We start from the raw sequence: 18,077 nt of genomic DNA, 5'->3' as shown, positions 1-18,077 counted from the left end.
GTTTGAGAAGCTGATGTTGATGTTGTTGTATAACAGTATATAGTGTTGAAGTTTAAGAGTAGATTTACTTTAATGCAATGTCCTTTCAATGTTTGTAGCATGTATGTAGCATTACCCTGCTGAAAAAAATCAGCACAGACCAGTATGAATAACTAAGCTGTATTATGCTAGATTAGTCTTAGTCTTAGTCATGTGCCTGTTACCTGGTCACTCAGTATTGTCCTGCTGGTCACCCTGGTCATTTTGGCCTGTGCTGGTTTTTCGAGCAGGGTTTTTGTATTGTGACTCTAACCAACCTCAGTTCTAGTGGGTAACACCTCTGCCTTCTATGCTGTAGACTGGGGTTCAATTCCCACCTTGGCAAGTTCTCTGCACTATACCAATAAGAGTCCCTGGGAAAGACTCCTAACACTACCTTTGCTTACCTGTATAAAATGATCAAATTGTAAGACGCTTTGGATAAGAGCATTTGCTAAATGGCGTAAACATAGACCCAGTGGCATTTTGGGCAGAAATGTGCAAAGGACAAAATGTATCATATTTATAATATTTTAGTTTTAGAAAATGTAAAGGGGCAGTCGTGGGCTGGAGGTTAGGGAACCAGCCTCATGACCCGAAGGTCGCCGGTTTGATCAACAGCACACAGCTGAGGTGACACCTAACCCCCAACTGCTCCCCAGGCACTGCGGATCGGGCTGCCCACACAAGTGTGCTCACTGCACCTTAGTGTGCGTGTGTTCACTAGAGTGTACGTGGTGTTTCACTTCATGGATGGGTTAAATGCGGAGGTGAAATTTCCCCGTAGTGGGACTAATAAGGGTCACTTAATCTTAATCTTAATTAATGCCTATAGGCAAATCCAGCTTAGACTCAGAGTTCCCATTATGAGCATGACAATTACACACAAATTAACTCAATTTGTCATTTTTTTCCTGTAGAGTTAGATTGAATCTTTGCCTTATAACACTGCTTTGTCCCTGCAGAACTCTGGATATTCTTGAATAACTGTCCCTACATATTTTACAAAAGAGGATGTTTATGACATGCTGGATATCTCTTTATTTGTCTGATTAAAAACACACAGCTGCTCTACAAAGTGCAGCTTTTCATGAACAAGGGCAAACAGAATTCCGTTTGTAATCTGTATTATTTCAGTGTACGTTAGGGCGAGAGCCTGCAGCTGTGGATGTTGTGTCTCACACCACTGACAGTATTAAGGCTCCTGCCTTTGTTCTGTACTGTTGTCATGGCAACTAAGTCAAGCCTATGTTGTTATCAAAGCAAACCTATTGGGGCAGAGCACGCCAGCGTCAATGTGTGTGTGTGTACATGTGTGAATGTGTGTCTACTGTTCTGCAGAAATTAACACTCTGCAGTTGTGGGCAACATGATACTAAGATGCATTTAGGCTCACCCTCAGTTATGCTATTTTGACAGGTGACACATCGGTCCACTCTAAGGCAGCATGTAACATTAAGACAGTAAAAGGGAGGACAGGAGGTCACCCTGCTGAACACTGACCAGCTACAGCAGTCCAACGGCCAATAGAAGGTTATGCACGAATATCAAATGCAAGATGATTTGATATATAACAGTGAATCAAGATAATGAATGAATTACAGTATGGCGTGTATGTGACTGGAAGGTGCTTGAACATTACAGTGGTTTATCTCAATCAAAAAGGGCAAGCTCATACTAGAAGGGAATTTTCCAAATTGTTGAACATTCAGAGCCAGACGTACGCACATGTGCAAGAGCAGCACAAAAAGTACCTTTATGTGATCACAATATGCACCCAAGATGTGCCTGTAGTTTAACGTTCGATTTACTAAGAATGCAGCTCATGCAAACTGAGCACAGGACCACTTATTTGTTAGTGGTTAAAACGGTATGGTATGGGCTGCATTCTATTGTGGCCACATCACCACATATTTTGTGTTGCATCTTCTAACATGTACATCTGGTCTCGAGAATTTAAAGAATGTTATTCTGATAGTACACATTCTTCAGGACACGCTCAAGGCTCATGCCTCTGTCTACCCTGTGCAACTGTAAAAGGAAATCTCTTAACAACACATCTTTTGAGACCCTAACATTAATTTTCACCTGCTTTTAAAAGGCAGAGGAAAACAGACGTAAACCCAGCCAAGTTGCTCAAACTTTAGGAAATCCAATACATAATCAGCCTCTCTTGTGTCTTCCCCCACTGTCCCTGAAATGCATATGCATGAGAAAGAGAAGCAAATTTTGCATTTCTGTCCATGGAAAAGGCCCATTAAATGGGCAGAATGCATCCAATTTGTACTGGCGTAAACAGCTTAGTATGTCCCCTGTGTTTAATGTACACTATGCAATGTAATGTTATAGTTCACAACTGAAGTATTTTGTAATTCCACTGTCCAGTGTAGGCCAAATGAGGACAGATTCCTCTTTTGAGTCTTGGTTCCTCTCAGTATTTCCTCCTCTTGCTCTTAGGGCGTTTTCCTGTTACTGTTACCCTCAGCTTGCTCATTATGTGTGAGGTGGATTCCTGTAAAGCTGCTTTGGCACAATGTCCAAAGCAGCATTCAGTCGTGCACAAAAGTTTGACTTCCCCCTCGTCAAATGACATGTCTTGCTCACTTTCTATAGGAAAATAAGACAACACAACCTCCACAGGGAGCATAAATGTGGTATTTTTCTGCATATCTTAATGTACAGTTTCTATTTATTTGCTGAATTTAACAAATTGGGAAAAAAAAACATAAAATGTAAATGTGCCATAACTTTTGCCATTTATTACATTTTATTTTTTTCCAGTATGTTAAATTCAGGGCATAAACAGTAATTGTGAGCAAAAGTGTGTTATCTGTAGAAGTTTTTATTTCTTTACATCATTTGAAAATATTAACTCAACATTGTGAGCATTTAAAATGCCCATATAATGGAAAACTGACTCTCCCTTGCTTTTGCACATTCAAAAGTTTGATATAGTATGTAAACACTGTTTAGGTTTCATAACATAACGTCCACTATCCAGTCCATAAATGGAAACTAAGCTGCGAAAACAGCCCGTTCTGAAATTGTTGTTTCTGTGATGTCACAAGAACCAACTCATTTGCTTATATCCATCTAATCAGCCTATGGCAGTTTAGCCCCACCCATTCATATTGAAGTTCTAAGGAATGTTTCAGCTCTGAGTGGTTTTTGAATGAAGTACAATACAGAGCAGCACAGTAACAAATATGGCCAGTTTAATTCTAAAGGACAAAGAGAGGAAAATGCTCATATAAAAATGAATTATAAGTATGTTTGGTACATGAAACCACACAAATGTTATAAGTGGAAAGAGAAGAAGGGACAGAATAAAATACAAGTATGTTAAGTTAAGTACATTTTCTCCATCTCTAATAAAGGTACTGTTTTGTACATACAAGGTTTAGTTATAAGATTAATGGTGTCAAATGTAGGAGTGATTACATCATCTAGCCTGTCTGCCGTGCTCCCAGCGGTGGTCTGTATTTGTTTCCAGTGTGATATAACAAGTAAATCACTCAATAATCAGGTCATTTTACACTTTTGTTTAAACTGGAGTCATCCATGCCAATTGAAGACTAATCTATTGTTTCTTGCTGGATACAGTTAGTGTTACTAAGGACCCATTTGCTTTCATATTCCCCTTTCACCTTGTGTAAATAAGTAGAAGCAGGTCTTATGTAAATGCACGTCATTCTCAATTACTGGCCCGAATCTAGGGTAGGTGTGTCTGGGAGAGAGACAGTGAAAGACCCGGAGAGAGAGCAGTCTGTTTTTAATTAAATAATACACTTCCACGCTGGCATTTCCCAGAAGCTACATGACCGGTTGCCATGGGAATGGTGCGGAGAAGATTCAATTCGGCTGCCTTTGTGCTGTTGTGACTTCTTCTCCTGAAGAATCGCCTACGAAGCAAAGGCTAATATATATATCAGGGCTTCTGCTTTCACTGCATGTGTTACCAAAGCAATCTAGCCTATGTTTGAGTCTAGATGTGGCATAAGACAGAACAAATTGCATGTTCTGCTTCAAGAAAATACTCTAGTTTTCCTTTGATGTGCATTAGGTTGGCAGCGTTCGTTGTTGGCCTCCCAGCCCCCAGTGTCCACCCCCACCACCTCTTTAGAATCCATGAGGTGCTGGACATTTTCTCCCTACGCTCTCGTGCAAGCGGAGGCGCATTTTTCCAGCATTGCATAATTTCTGGCTGCAGCGAGTGACCTACTTCTCCTGAATCATTGCTGGGCTTGTCTGTGTTCGAGGGAATGGGGAGAGATCACACCACTCATGCGAGACAGCTTCATGGACTTTTATAGCAGCGAGAGGCAAAGCTGCGCTCAGACAGTGTGAATCTTTTATTGCTTCTGATGGAAGAGTAGTTTTCTAACCATGATGGGACAATGAACTTTCAACAGCAAGTCTCAATTTATCATTTCATATACTCAGAGAGTACACAATGCACTTACCGAACTGTGCAGTCAAGCGCAATCACATTATCAAATGAATTTATTCATTTGAGTCTGGACACGTTTTACAGAACACTGGCAAAAATCCCATTCAACGTAATAAAAGACTGTAGCACAGGACTCAGTAACACAGTTTTTGTCAAAATATGTAAATTACTCCAATTGGACTGTTACTGAGTGGCCACTACTTATGTAGTCTCTATATAACATAATGTGTCCAGTTTAAATATTATGCTAATGAGCCAGACTTTGTTGTTGTACCTAGGCAGGTTGGGAAGGACAGCAACAAAGAATTCCCTACCGTGTTAACAATAGTTTGATATCACTGCTATCACAAATGAGTTGCCACATGCAAACAAAATAAATATTATATGACGTTAAAATGGAACTCATATTTAGGTTTTGTGCACCAACATCTCTCTTTTAGATTAAAAGGGTAACAGTTGCTATAAGTAAATACATTTGTTTGCAGAACATTAATAGGCCAATTAATTCAATATTAGTTCATTGCAATAAAACCAGAAACAAATAGCCTAATTGTCTCTTATTTCCAAACACTATAAAACCTACAATTTACATTATGATAATAGATGGATGACAGCAAACCAGCTGCAACGGCAATGCACCACAGTTCCGCCAAAACTTTAAATTTCCCAACTTTTGCTAGCCACAGCAGTGGATTAAACTGGAAGTGAATTTTATGAGCCCTAATCATTCATCTTCAAGTGTAACATTTACATTTACATTTACAGCATTTAGCAGACGCTCTTATCCAGAGCGACTTACAAGAAGTGCTTTGTCTATCTTTTGTCTATTAGCTAGTTACTAGTAGCTTAGAGAAAAAGACCTGAGCTCAGATACTGCTAGAAACAAAAAGTCACTGTAGTTACCGAGAGAAAAAGGAACAGAGTTGAACACAGAACTCTGTGCCATTCAATGCAATACAATAACAATAAGATAATACAATAAACTACAATACACAGTGAAGTACAATAAACCATATATGTACAACAACACCAAACTTTAACAAAAACACACCAAGACTATTGTTTGTTCAAAACATTTTTAGGATAAAACAGCATTTGACCTGTAAATGGACAGGAATACCAGTTATTCCAGTAATACTATCATAATGTTTATGTGACGTTTGAGATATTGACACCAAACAAACTACCGAATGTTCAGTCTTATTGTGAGATGTTGGCCTGTATACAGATTTTTTATCTGACATGACAGTTTTTTCCTACAGGAGTGAATGACGGTGCTATATGGCCAAATTTTTGTGCATTCGTCTTATGTGTCCATGATACATGTACAATTGTTACTCCCTGGCAATTATGTCGAATACCACAGCAGCCATCTCGCAACACCTTAGCAACGACCTGGGTTACCACAGCAACCACCTAGCAACACCTTGGCAACTATCAGAGTTATAATAGCAAAAAGTTAGCTACACCATAGCAACCACCTGGAATGCAAGAGCAACCGCATAGCAGCACTGCAGCAACCACCTGGAATAGCACTGCAACTCTCTAGCAACCACTTAGCAACCACCAAAGTTATAAGAGAGACTGGTCACCAACACCTGAAATGTAAGAGCAACCTCAAAGCAACACCATAGCAACCCCCTGTGATACCACTGCAACACCCTAGCAACCACCCTAGCAACCACCTAGCAACCACGACAGTTACAATAGCAACGGGTCATTGACACACTAGCAACCACCTGGTATACCATAGCAACCATCTAGCAACACCTTGGCAACCATAAGAGTAAAAATAAAAAATAAGTAGCAAAAGGCTAGCAACACCATAGCAACCATCTGGGATTCCATAGCAACCACCAAAAATACCATAGCAACTGGTCAGCAACACCCTAGTAACTACATAGCAGTGCTGCAGGAACCACATGGGATTCCACTGCTTGGCAACCACCTAGCAACCACCATGATTACCATAGAGACTGGTAAGCGACACCCTAGCAAATACCTGGAATGCAAGAGCAACCACAAAGCAACACTTGGGATACCACTGCAACAACCTAGCAACCACCTGGGATACCATAGCAACCAACTAGAAGCCTCTTGGCAAACTCATGCCATACATATGTTCAGCTCTGCTCTAATTACAGCTTTATAATTTGTTGGTTGTTTTCTGAAGGTGGTGTTTTTGTTTGTTGCTGTCTTTATCATAGGTGTGTGAGCCCCAGATGAATGATTAATTCATTGCCTACCAGGTAACTGAAATGAGATTCAGCACTGACTCTTTGTCCCTTGGTGCTAAGCTCATCTGAATAAAAGACCTTGGAGTATTTAACGTTAATGACACATTGAGTTTCCAATCACGAACATCACGGTTTGTGGGTAAAGATGGATGGATTATCTCACTGCACATTACTGAGCTCTATTATGGTTTGTTTTGCACAATGGTTGCCTAGTAACCTCTTGCAAGACCATTTCTGTATCACTATCATATTCAATTGGGATTCTCTCTCTCTTTCTCACTCTCTCTCTCTCTCTCTCTCTCTCTCTCTCTGTCTCTCCGCTGGCATCATGATAGCAGTAGATAATCATCCCACACACTCCTACACTAATTCTGCCTTGGACGGACAGTTGTGCGCAGGAGGCATTTCACCCACACAACCACCTCACTGTCTGCCAGGACCAACTCAGTCAAGCGCATCAGGCTTAACTGTGGCTTCGAAGTACAAGAGAAATTCTGTGTCCATGTTTTTTGAGCTTAAATATTTATTATTTAGTCTACATCTTTTTGTAGATTTAAATGTTTACATAACTATGACATATTACATAGCATTGAGCCTTAGTTTTAGCTAAAAACCATTTCACTTTATGTTTGCAACTGTAAACACATTTTGTGATGCGTTTGTGATATCCTCCTGGTGTGGGTTCATGCCAGTTTCTTCTCTTTCAAGGAAGAAAATTGCTTTAAGTGCTAATTGTGCCTCCTTGTATGGAATCTGAATTGAAAATAAAAATTTGTTTCACTCATAGGGTTTGAAATGTTAAAAGCCATAAAATATTTTAATTGCACTTGCAACTTTTCTAGCACCAGTGCTACTAATTTTCCACTAAGACCTGCGTTCATTGTATTTACAACCCATTTCCAAAAATGTTTGGATACTGTGCCAAATAAAAACAATGCAATGATGTGCAAAATTATGTGCATTTCATCTATTTAAACAAAGTTGATTGAAAACAGTATAAAGACAACATCAAATGTTCTGAATTGTTTTTTGAAAAAATATATGCCCATTTTGAATTCAATAACAGCAGTACATTTAAAAAAAGTTGGGACAGTGACAAGAGATATGGACAACAACCAAAAAGAGGCTTGTTTCGGATATGATAGTAATAAAATGTGGCATATACCCTTTTCCTTCGCTGATGTGGAAAACTGTGGTACTCTATGTGTCTCATGAATAAGTGCTGGTAAAAGGATAATGTGATAACAAGAAGGAGACATAACATGGCCCTTATGTAAGCAGCATACATGCAATGCTTGAGATTTAGATGTTAGCTTTTTCTTTATTTTTTTTATGTGGTGTCCAAATCCACTGCATTTAACAGGAGTAAAAGCTAAAATAGTAACTTGATTTTGATATGGAGCTAATGAGACAGGGTATAACACATGCTAACCCTTAATCATGCTACATGTTTGTGCACTCGCCTCAGTTTGAGTGGCTTTTACTGTAAAATGGGCCACAGGAGCAGTGGTTTGCAGCCATGCTGTTAGTCTTATTGTCTGTTCTGTTATGCTACCCGCCCTGGAACAGTGCGTTCTGGTGAGAGTGCTGTTTTTCTCTTTGTCTCATTTAAACTATAATTACTGATAATGTTCAGAGGCACTGCATTTTATGACGTGCTGGTGCTGCAAAAAAAAGAACAAAAAAACAAAAAAAAAAAAACAAAAAAAAAAACAAAGGGAGAGTGAGAGAGAAATAAATGAAGGAAAACAGTAGCAATCTGAGGCAGTGGCTCAGGGGGGAGCATGACCACATTAGTGTCACACAGGGTTACCTGAGCTGCTCTGGTGTAGCTAGCAGGGCTGTCACATTGGGATTGCTGTGTTACTCTCCTCCACAGCCAGCCCTGCCACTACAGAGGCGCAGCGACACCCCCCATGGCTGAGACCACAACAGGATTAATTAAGAGCTCTGAAGCCCTCGCTCATCACGGCTCACAGTTTAAAGCCATGATCAGCCAAGCACACTAGCCTGCAGTAAAAGCCCACGTCTTTCTCCTATGTTTTTAATGCACAGGTAAAGCCTGTGCCTGGTGATGGTTGACCGAGTTAATGTGGTAATAGCCCTCCCAAATCACAGTAAAAGCTCAGTTAGAGAAAACATCATTTATTTACTGATGTTTTGGTAACACTACTATGTTCTAAATAAACTAATCATTGACAGTTATGAACAAATCATTAGTTCATCAAGTTTTGAAAATGTACAAATGTGTGTATAAATAGCAGTTTCCAGTACATCTATAACAAACTCTTTCACTAGTAAATAATGAGTTATACAACATCCCTTCATGGATACAAATCACTGGAGCTAAATTAAATACTGAAATGTATTACTTTCTAATAGAGACATAAGCTTTATGCTTTATTCAATGTGATCACAAAGTATCTTGTGACTAAAAAATACATATTTTACACACATCTGTTAACAGGACTTAAAAATTTTACACATATGATATGTAAATATTTAGCCATAAGATTTAGAAAGTAATACATTTCAGTAATTCCCTGCAGTGATTTGTATACATAAACTGATGTTGTACAACCCATTAACTATTAGTCATTAGTTAAAATGTATTAATAATTTGTGCCTTTTTATATCTGTTACCAATTTGTTTCATGCAAACCGTTTCACTAGCATTTTCAGAAGTGAACAAGACTGGACATTTAAACATGTTAGGTCATGTGATATCCTACATTAATACCACATTTGCAAACATGCACTTGTTGGGAGGCACTGTGTGTTGTTGTGGAGGAAGATATCATGCCTATTCAAAAAACTGCCATGTAACAGTTTTTAGACATTTTCAGACCACGTCAGGTTTCAGACATCAGACAAAACAGATTCGGTCATGTCTCAGCTCTTGTACATTTAGAGTTCAGGCAGAATAAATGATGAGCCTATGTGGCTTCAGACCACAATATTCATGTGACATTCTTTGATACCAGATAAAAGCTACACTATGTAAGATATGGGGATTCGGAGACCTCTCTGGTGAAAATGTGCTATTGCACACTATGTACAGAACATTTTGTAATGTCAGTTGTGCTTTGGACTCCTTCCACAAACATTTTTGTTACAAACAATTTGAGAGTGCTTGGAAAGAAAGAGAGCATGGTGAAGGACATGTGTTCCAAGGATGTAAGTTAATTATCTCTTATGATCATCATAACTTCATCAGCATAATGTTGATTTTGCATGTGGTGACAATACAGTAAGATGCATGATGAGTCTGAAAAACTCTATAAAATCCGACTTTTACATCAGTATTTCAGGCATTACATGGTGACACACATTAGTGCATACACACCATATTTTAGCATGTTTTTTGTTTTTTTTGCTCCTCACTTTGTAATGCTACTTTTTTTCAATTTTAACAAAAAATCTTACAAAGTGCAGCTTTATTTACAGTTTAATGGCCATGCCGAAGATGCCAATAAATTTGAACTGCAACTTTCGCTGAACTGCAAAATTGTACCCTTCCCAAATGTAGTTGATTGTAGTTTGTCAGCTCTGGCATCCAGAGTTTGCTTCTTGAGTTTTGAACCGGGGAGGTGAATAAGTACTGGACTAATGCAGCAAACAAGTAAAGAAAGCTTATGAAAACCAATTAGGATTGTCTAAATGCATGCATAAATTATACTTTTGCCTCAAAGCCTTCTCCAGTTGTTATAAAATGTCAAGAAGACTTGCTTGTGTGGTTTCTAACATAGCTTGACATACTGCCAAGAAAAAGATAAACAAAAGTAGGCTGCGTAGCTTAAAACAGCATTAGCAGCCATCTTAATGACTGAATTTTGTCTTTGTTAGTGTAAAACTCAACACGGTTGAGCCGTGTATATTTAAACATGCAATTGGGCTACATAAGCTGTTTGTTATCTACTTTAGCCCTGTAGACGCAGTGAAAAACTAATTTCAGTGAAAGTAGTGAAAGAAGCTAATTTCAGACACATCTTAACTTACTACATTTGAGGTTAGGATAAAGTGTGAATTAGATTTTTTGATGAACTGTTATTTTAGAAATATGGGTGCCAGATGCACCCTGTTCACCCTGTTCAACATCACAGATATATCTCTGCAATTAGGAAAGGCTCTGAAAACCCTGATTGAAAATGTGAATAGACCTCTATGCGTAAAAAAGGGTACTGAGGTTATTTGAGTGCACGACAAGACATAAACAAGAGTGCGGCACATTGCACAGGAAATACTGAGGGACAGAAACTGCTGGTGAGTTGTTTGTCTGCGTAAAGAGCTCAAAATAGCTTCACTCTACCCTCCCCCAACTCTCCTCCTTTGCTTGTTCATAGGCTCTGAGCTTTAACCTATTTAAGCTCCTGCACTGTGGCCCAGTGTCTGTTCACATAGGCTGTCATTTCCTGGCAGCGCGGGACTGAGTGTTGGGGGAAAATCAATGCATCTAACATGTAAAGCCATAGAGGACGTATGGTCACCAGAGTGTTCATAAAAGCACACTGTGCAACCAATCATGGGTGGAGGCGGTGCATGTCGCTCTCTAACACATTTCCAGTAGCAGCAGCGCAGATAGATCAGGCTGAGTGAGAACTGAACTCGGTAACCTCCTTAAGCAGGGGAAGTCCTAAGCTTGTGATTTGTTTTCTCTTTGAACACTTTAAGCTTGCCCTCGCCTGTCGCCAAACTCTGGGAGCCCACACACACCAATGTGGGATGTTTGAAAGTGCCAAGTTAGGGGACGCAAACCACATTATTAGGAAGTCCATCCCGATTGCCAAGGACAAAAGAGAACAAGCCTTTTGTTATGACTGATGAATGTTGTTGATAGAATTAAGAACTATCAATCTTTTGCTTAAGCTCCTGAGGACATCACTTGTTCAGCCAAACCCATACAAATACAGATTAAGCCACACACAGGCCATGAAATTTAGGTGAATAAGTATTGTCACATGAACTGAACAAAAAAGACCTATCATGTCATTTTCGCTCAATATTGTATAGTATATTTAAACATTAAACACTAGCATGTGGAGTGTATCTATACTATATACTCTATATTGCTAAAAGTATTCAGTCATCTGCCTTCACATGCATATGAACTTGAGTAACATCCAATTCTTACTCCATAAGGTTTACTATTACCCTTTGCAGCTGTAACAGGATTGGATGCAGCTCAGCCATGGAAACCCATTCCATGAAGCTCTCTATGCTGTTCTTGAGCTAATCTGAAGGCCACATAAAGTTTGGAGGTCTGTAATGAATCACTCTGCAAAAAAGTTGCCAAACTCTAGTGCTTCAGCATCTGCTGACCCCACTCTCCCAATCGCTTCCACTATGTTATAATACCACTGACAGTTGACTGTGGAATATTTAGTAATGAGGAAATTTCATGACTGGACTTGTTGCACAGGTGGCATCTTATCACGCTGGAATTGACTGAGCTCCCATTCTTTCATAAATGTTTGTAGAAGCAGTCTGCACACCTGTGGCCATAGAAGTGATTGGAACACCTGAAATCAATGACTTGGATGGGTGCATGACTACTTTTGGCAATATAGTATATCTAAAATAAGTACACCAAGAGAATATGAATTGCTGCATGAACATGAAGTACTCCTTGCAGGTAATTTTCTTTTATTATCAGCTAAACTACCAATTAATCATCTAAAAGGATTGTGAAAAATATATAAATGAAGCCTTAGAAAATACCTCATACAATAATCATTGAATAAAAATGCATAGAAATATGTGTGTCCTTCAGTTTCTTACTATAAGATAGACCAGTAGGACAATAGGAAATAAAGAAATCTTCACAACCTCTACCACCACTAAGCCAATTTCTGCTAATACTTTTATTATAATTTCAATGTAATCTTAGCACTAAGTTTGCAACACGTGCCAAGCATAGTGTGCATTCACTTCCACTTATGACAGTTTTAAAACACAAACATTTGAAACATTTAAAGCTTGTAGCATACATTCAAGTGTCATGTACTTTACTTTGTATGTTTTACAGTGAATCTTTGATAAAGCCTAACTTTTAATGTTATTGGTGTAGCCTGTTAGTATGCCACAGTGCTCATTCTAGACTTAATGGAGCAAAATAAACACTTTAGTTCATATACACACACAATCTGTAACAGCAATCGTTTCTTGCTGGTGTGGGTTTCCTCTTTTTCTGTGATGCTTACAAAAGACATGACTGTTGTAGCTGAATCTGCTGAACACAGCTTTATAATGACCTGCAGATAGCCTGTACATTATTTGTTTGAACTGTTTTTAATGAAGTAATCCATTTTAAAAATCGTGACGATTTCACAACTATTAAAAGTAGCAGTTGTCTAATGTTGGGAAAATATGGAGATTTCAGAAAGCTAGCTAGATCTGCAGTCTCAGTCTTTCCATAATGTCAAACCAGTGGCCTGTATGCACTTTAGATCCATATTTTTCTAACAGTGAAGTATACACATAGTTTTGTGGTACTGTATATCTGATGGATAATTTCCCTGGGCTACTGGATTAGGAGAGTTAGGTCTAGGGTCAAGGATTGGGGCTGGCACCTAAGCCTTAGGCATGCAGTTTTAATCCCTGTGTCAGTCCTCATTAGTGCTAATGAATGGAGAAAAGCTGCCTATGAAACCACAACACAGTGAATGTGGGGCTTTATAAAGACATCACTGTGACCAGAAGGCAGTGAAAGATATGCTGGTGAGAAAAAAAATGGTCAGAATAGAATAGACTGAACCATCTCTAAAATTATATATATATATATATATATATATATATATATATATATATATATATATATATATATATATATATATATATATATATGACTGTTTTCTTGCTGTAATAACATTTCTTGTTGAACCACTTTTGAATAAAGAACATTTCAATGGATGGACCATTTTTGTTAATGATGAGTAAGTGTGGAGAGACTTGAGTTTAAAGAACCTCTGCATAATATAAAGGTTGTATGCACTTTTAAAAATAAAGGTTGTAGTTATTGGCTTGGATGTATGGTTTTGGTAACAACTTTGAATTAGTATTGATATTTTACCTTATATGGAGGTTCTTTAATCTTTAGAAGAGAAGTCCTTTACACTTGCAGTCTCATTGTTATCAACAAATGGTTGAACCATTTTTTAGAGAACAGAACACCTTTGATGGCGTTGCCTCAAGAACCCTTTTGGCACCTTCAATATTAGCAAATACTCCCTTTTTACACCATATACAAGTAACAGTGGACCTGAAGGATGACCAGTATGTACTTTCCTGCTGGTAATTCCATAGCAGTCAAAAATGATCATGCTAATATTTATTTTGAGTAATAATATGGTGGATAGTACAAAACTTACTAATTAGACAGAGACTTTCAAAGCTTCACTGCAGGAGATGAATGGATGGGTCTGCAAACTACAGTACACAGTGTGGTCAGCCTCTTCCTTTAGGCGCTATCCAGAACCACACAGTGGCCACAAATCAGAGCGTTTCCCACAAAAAGGAAAACAAAGGCAGTCTGCATTGTCTCAGACAGATTGAAGGGGAGCTTTACACAAGCAGCAAGAATTTTCCAACAACTTCCTTATTGCATATTCAAATTAGGACTTTGCACAACTTTGCAGCAGTCGTCGTTTATGCCACTTTGTCCAATTCATCCCTCTTTCCCTTACACAAATACATAGCACAGCATGGCATAGCAGGAGAAGGCTTTTGTAATTTCTTGCTGGTTTTGCAGAGCCTTGTGTCTGAACACACTGTGGTGAGGAAGCAGAATGTAGTCTGGCTGGATTCCCAGAATCAACAAAGCTCTTAATAACATGTTCAAATATAAAATTGCTGCGGTGAAGAAGTAGATCTAATGCCTGATATATACACATTGGTATTAAAAAGTACTCTGAGCTGTTTTGATTTGGAGCAGAGATGTGGGTAGAGGCACAGCTGGGCGTCCACACACAAGCATCAGCAAATCGCTGCGGTCTCCAGTGTCCTGCTGCATTGCTTACTGTGGAGAATATAGAAAGAGAAAGAAAAGGCATTGCAGATCCTAATTTAGGAAAGAGCAAGAGAGACTGAGAACTGTTATAAATCATTGTGACCATATGGTGCTTCAAACTGTGTGCTTTATCGACTTTGACAAATTCAGGAAGAATACAAAAATTATGAATTATATATTTCAAAAGAAAAGGCCATTATAACTTAATTTAATTATGCCAGATATCTTCGAAGAAGCACGACTATTTACACTAGGCATCCATCAATATCAAAACACAAAATATACGGAAAAATCACCTACACTACACTAATGTAAAGATAATGCTGGTTTCAGCTAGCACCCTTTTTTGTATTTAAAGCCATGATCAGCCAAGCACACTAGCCTTGAGTAAAAGCCCACGTCTTTCTCCTATGTTTTTAATGCCTGTGCCTGGTGATGGTTGACCGAGTTAATGTGGTAACAGCCTCCCCAAATCACAGTAAAAGCTCAGTTAGCATCCAGAAGACCTAGACTGATGTTTCATTCTCAAAATTAGTCCCACCCATTGAAAATCAAACATGATAGATTCCTCTCTCACTTCCTAAATGGACACTCTGGCCAAAATAAAAATAGCCATCACTACATCATGGCTTCTCATGTTTTACTGTGGTGCCACATTAGTTTCTAAAGCAAGATGTTCTAGTTTAAAAATCAGGAAATAAACTTTCTGATGATGCATCATGAAGGTGGAAGTTTTAAAAAGTACAAGCATTTGTGGCCTTTGTTGATTGTCTATTCAACATATAGAGAAAAGAAGTAAAACACACAATGTGGCCAGTGCAAAAGTTGGGTGTAATGTTAGTCCAAGTAGCCAGACACCCGTGGACGTAAAGATTCAAAGAGTATTTTTTAACAATGGCTTTATAAAAGGAGTGTCAAAGCCAGGCCAATTCAGAAGAGCGAGGAGTAGAAATACAGGCATCATTGCTTACCAAAAAGAGAAGGTCAAATACATGAATGGGGCAAAGCTAAAACAGCAATCAGTTCAAGATAAACTACTAAAGGTCAGTACAAATAGCCAGTATTTATACATGGAGAGGTAACAGGGCACAGGTGACAACTGTTCAATAATCAGGTGATGTGGCTCTAGGAAGTGGTTCATAGTCAGTCTATGGTGTGAGAGTTCAGTGAATCATGGGAATTGTAGTTTGTGGCATTGATGGAGGCAAGGAAAAGACCCAGAGGTGTGACATTGTGGCACATTTTAGATTCATGTGTTATTTTTTCAATAGGTTAAACTCAGCAAATAAATAGAAAATTGTGCACTAAAACTTGCAGAAAAAGTGTATTTTATATGTGTTCTCAATAGAGGATGTGTTAATTTCATTTAGAAATCAACAAAATGTCATTACATTTTGTTACAAGGCACATTAGTACTGCAGACTAGAAATAACCACATAAAATGTCCCATGAACTGGGAGATCCTAGTGAAAAAGTCAGAAAGATGTTCTCAACTCTAAGTTTTGCTTTAGATGTCATATTTACTTTAGATCAATCAATATACTGACACAGTAGTTGGTTGAAGATGACCATAAAGTTTGCTGTTTTGAGAAGGTAAATACATCATGAATGTTAAAGTTACCAATCGTATCACTCTCATACCATAGCACTCTAACTAGCTTGTTGCTGACAATATTGGCTTTCATGGATGTAGCCATGTTTTTGCCCACTTTGTAGTTCAAACGTGCACAATAAATTTTATAATTTCAAACAGCTTCCCAAGTTAGATTGAATGCAGTATTAATCTAATGTGTAATGTCTTCTGTCTAGTTTCTGTATGACTAACCAATGGGAGAGCTCACATAGCTGTATCTACCTAGACACAATGGGCAATTTTCAATTTAGAGTTACTGCAAATCTTGCATAGTTTATATTCAACAAAAATGAACTAAAATAGATATTTTTTCCCCAGAGATATATTCCCAAGGATCATCGGGCATTCTGTTAAGTACTCCCTTTCCATTGAGTTATGTAAAGTTGATTCAGCACATATGGACAACAAGAAATGCAATTGTAATCAATGTCAATGTATTTTTCAACAGATTTCCTACATTCATATTTTCATTCATTTTTTTAGTGTTATCTGATTTTACATCAATTTCACTGAAAAACAATAGGAAACAATGTATTACTGTTATTGATATTAAGAGTTGATCTATTGCTCACTCCCTTGCTCTTCCTCTGCATGCTTTAGGGTCTTTTATGCTTTCATAAATATGCTCCCACTCAAGCTCATGAAGAAAAAAGAGGAGTGATCAGTCCTATGCCATCATTCCACACTGCTGCCTGCCAGCAGTGAGAGAAAAAAAGAAACACTCCAGCTCTTCCCCACTGGGACACACTCCCCTCTCCTACCGCTTAATCTGTCCAATAAGACGGCGAATATATCAGGCCAAACAGAGCGATAGAATACAGCCTGAAAGGGAGACGAACTCACTTGTAAATAAGCGAGAGCCTCCAGTGAAATGTTGCGAATAGAGCCGCATTGTTTACCTCATTCAAAAACCTAAATCGACAAGCTTTGCAAATGTGAAGGTGGATCACCACGATCTGAACTCGCACAGTGGAAATAATGACGGTGGTAACAGTGGCGCATTATACCAATAATCGGAATTTCCATTGTAAATGTGCAGCCATGAATATGCAGAGGCAGCGGGTCCTAGGCTGCTTTTGTTTTCAGGCCCAGAACGCCCTGTGGTGTGGTATTTATAGCTGACATTGCCAGCCAGTGTTGGGTGTAATGTAAGGACACATCAACTGTGCAGCAGTGCGATTAAATGTCTGAGTAATTGGCAGTGGCCCTGGAGGTGGAGAGAGAGAGAGAAAGAGAGAGAGAGAGAGAGAGAGAGAGAGAGAGAGAGAGAGAGAGAGAGAGAGAGAGACAGAGCATGAGCAGGCAGTGTCTTCATGGGAAACTGTATTTCCTCCACAAAGCATTCAGTTTCAGATCTCCGGTTCTTACATCTTGAGATAAACACCCCTGACTGCTGAACGAGAAACATCGCATGGATCATGTAGTTCCACACATGGTGTCAATCACATAATTCCACAGTATTTTGAATCATCAGTTCATTACAGAAACAGCATGTATAATTAGGAAAATATGAATATTTTGCCTCCAGTGTAAGCCACTATATCTTGTGAGCAAATTCATCAGCACCAGCTAAATGTCTTGTGATGTTTCTGCCTGATCACGCTTTTCTGTTCGGATGGGTTTCACATTTTGACAAATTTAGCTTCACAGTCATGTTGCTACACTTTATTAAACCATTCTAAAAACAAATGATTTCAACAACTAAATTTTCTGCATTTTTACTTTTGTGTTTCA

The 18,077-nt window shown here is 38.6% G+C and overlaps 1 long non-coding RNA gene across 1 annotated transcript; it reads right to left on the bottom strand.

Moving 5' to 3' along the window:
* Positions 1–13,993: 13,993 nt before the first annotated feature.
* LOC108428380 lies at positions 13,994–15,739 on the bottom strand. The gene is made up of 2 exons (XR_001857926.2): positions 15,682–15,739; positions 13,994–14,719 (listed from the first exon to the last, which is right to left on the bottom strand). It is a non-coding gene; the product is annotated as an uncharacterized LOC108428380 (long non-coding RNA).
* Positions 15,740–18,077: the final 2,338 nt, after the last annotated feature.

The sequence above is a fragment of the Pygocentrus nattereri genome, chromosome 15 (assembly GCF_015220715.1).
Source record: "Pygocentrus nattereri isolate fPygNat1 chromosome 15, fPygNat1.pri, whole genome shotgun sequence".
In the NCBI taxonomy this organism is placed as follows: domain Eukaryota; kingdom Metazoa; phylum Chordata; class Actinopteri; order Characiformes; family Serrasalmidae; genus Pygocentrus; species Pygocentrus nattereri.
This window is presented reverse-complemented; position numbering and strand designations above follow the sequence as displayed.